The sequence below is a fragment of the Podarcis liolepis genome (assembly GCF_965112155.1).
Source record: "Podarcis liolepis genome assembly, chromosome: 8".
Classification (NCBI taxonomy): Eukaryota; Metazoa; Chordata; class Lepidosauria; order Squamata; family Lacertidae; genus Podarcis; species Podarcis liolepis.
Genome location: NC_139560.1, coordinates 64,463,138 through 64,466,043, shown reverse-complemented (window position 1 = coordinate 64,466,043; position 2,906 = coordinate 64,463,138). Strand labels below are relative to the sequence as shown.

The 2,906-nt window shown below is 41.7% G+C and overlaps 1 long non-coding RNA gene across 1 annotated transcript; it reads left to right on the top strand.

The window, feature by feature from the left end:
* The first annotated feature begins 901 nt into the window (after nucleotides 1-901).
* Nucleotides 902-2,377, top strand: LOC310713657. The gene is made up of 2 exons (XR_014529386.1): nucleotides 902-989; nucleotides 2,143-2,377. It is a non-coding gene; the product is annotated as an uncharacterized lncRNA (long non-coding RNA).
* The last annotated feature ends 529 nt before the right edge of the window (nucleotides 2,378-2,906 follow it).

Sequence of the window (2,906 nt, the reverse complement as noted above, 5' to 3'; positions counted from 1 at the left end):
ATCTTCTTGCAGTCCATGGGACTCTCAAGAGTCTCCTCCAGCACCATAATTCAAAAGCATCAATTCTTCGGGGATCAGCCTTCTTGATGGTCCAGCTCTCACTTCCATACATCACTACTGGGAAAACCATAGCTTTAACTATACGGGCCTTTGTTGGCAAGGTGATGTCTCTGCTTTTTCATCTTCCTGGAACAGAACATCTCTCTTTAGGGTGCATCCTGTCTATTTGCTTGTTTGTATTATTCATATTTATATGCCTCTTTTTCTCTTTAAATGAATCCAGTGTGGCTTACAATAAAAAAGGCTACCTTAAAAAATAATCCGCATGCAAGAACATACATAACAGCTGGAATCAATACAACAAACAGTCCGAGGTTTTGATAAAAGCAGTAGAAATGTAGATCACTTATTTAAAGCTTTGGAAGGCACGTAAAAGACAGTAATGTTGCTGTCCCGCAGTCCACTTGGGTTGGGAGGTCCTGAAACAGGGCGCCACCACTGAAAAGACCCTTCTACCTGTGCAACATGTGTTTAACCTCTGAAGAAGTAGATCCTAAAGCTTGGGTGAGTTTATATGACAGAAGGAGGTGGTGCTTCAGGTATCCTGGATCCCACTGGTGGTGGAAGGGGGGTGCAGTGGGTGTGGTTCGCTCTGGGTGTCATCCCTGAGGAGGGTGACATTGCCCCCCCCCCCAGGACGCTCTGGCACTGCTGGACCCAAGTCATTTAGGGTTTTGAAGGATCAAAACAAGCATCTTGAGTTGTGGAAAACACAGGATAACCAGTGATGCTCTGTTCAGTATGTTCAGACCAGCACATTCTATTTGTTTGCAGTGTTCTGAACCTGCTATGTTACATGTGTAGCCCCTAAAGAATTCAGTGAGTTCAGAGAATACAGCTGCTAGACTGCCAACTGGGGCCAACCCTAAGAAACATATCTCACCAGCCCTGAAGAATCTGGACATTTCTGAACACAGTTCAAAGAACTGGTGCATACCTTTGAAACCCTCCATGTTTTGTGACCTGGGTACCTGCCTACCTTTTCCTACATATTTGGAGATGTGACTAGTGGAAGGGTCTTCTTGGCTATGGCACTCAGTTTATCGAATGCTCTCAGCTGAAATGTTTATGGAATGCTTACATTCATTCATTCTTTCAGTTCTTTCAACTCTGAGTGGACTCCCATGTCGGCAAAGTTTATCCACTTTTGTCAAAAGAAAGCTATAACCATTTTTTTTTAATTTTCCAGTAGTGAACAGGGGGTAGGGACGGGGACATGACAATTAAACAGACCCTAACCCAAATTGGGCAGCCTATGAATCACCTATGAGGCAGGTTATTTCCTGAAGTGTGAATCAGGATCCAAACTTTTATTTCTACTTAGGGTAGGAGATAGCATTTTAATAACATTTTAACATAAATACTAAGCTACTTTTAACTTTTCAATCAACAATATTTATGCCTGGGACCTGTGTTAACACTATTTCAGTTCAGTCTTAATTTTTAAATTTAATGAAACTCAATATGCTGTCAGCTCAATATTTATAAAAGCCCTCTGAGAAAAGGTATACAGTGGTACTTCGGGTTACATACGCTTCAGTTTACATACGCTTCAGGTTGCAGACTCCACTAACCCAGAAATAGTACCTTGGGTTAAGAACTTTGCTTCAGGATGAGAACAGAAATCGTGCAGGAGGCCCCATTAGCTAAAGTGGTGCGTCAGGTTAAGAACAGTTTCAGGTTAAGAACGGACCTCTGGAACAAATTAACTACTTAACCCAAGGTACCACTGTATATGTAGAGAGAGGGTGTGTGTGTGTGTGTGTGTGTGTGTGTGTGAGAGAGAGAGAGAGAGAGAGAGAGAGAGAGAGAGAGAGAGAGAGGTGACAAATGGCTTTTTTTCAGCCAGAACTCACCAGAACTCAGTTCCAGTATCTCTTAGGTAGGTGCCATTGTCATTCTAAGAGAACACGGGAGTTGTTCATGGTGAGTCTGGCACCTCTTTTTCTAGAAGAAAATAGCACTTGGAAAGGGAAGCTGTGTTCAATCTGATACAAGCACCTGAATTTATGACATAACACGATGGTCCCAACACATTTCAAACCCTGTTTGTTTCTCTCTTTCCTTTTGGTAAATGGAAAGTATTTGCAGCACAATCCAGTGAGAAGTTCTCCAGCATGAGTCCGAAAACATGAAGTGCCAATGTTCTGTCAGTCATCCAGAATGCTTCAAGAAATAATTCAAACTCTTCTCTGCTTAGCATTCTCTCACAGCATTGCTGCAAATCTATTTAATAAGTGTTTTAATGAACATATTTCCATTTGGAAAGTGAGCATCAACGCTCAATGGAAGTTAATTAAAATTATGTAAACTGTGACCTTGGGAAGATTAATTGATGTTAGTAAAGCTTAGCTTCCTTCCTTCCTTTTATTTTTTTAAAAAAATGCAGCTTTCCTGCCTAAATCAACACAAAGCTTTGTTGCAGCTTCTAGGGATACAACACCTGCCTTCTTCTAAGTTGGGTTTTTACTTTTGCAAATACAGAACCTGACCTCAGAAAAAAAAAGCACCAGATATTTCAGACTGCAATACAGTGGTACCTCGGGTTAAGTACTTAATTTGTTCTGGAGGTCCGTTCTTAACCTGAAACTGTTCTTAACCTGAAGCACCACTTTAGCTAATGGGGCCTCCCGCTGCTGCCACACCACCAGAGCACGATTTCTGTTCTCATCCTGAAGCAAAGTTCTTAACCTAAAGCACTATTTCTGGGTTAGCGGAGTCTGTAACCTGAAGCGTATGTAACCTGAAGCGTATGTAACCCAAGGTACCATTGTATAAGACAGTGCGCAGGGAAGATGGATGGATCAACAACTATGCTATGCATACTGCAGAATAGAATATTATCT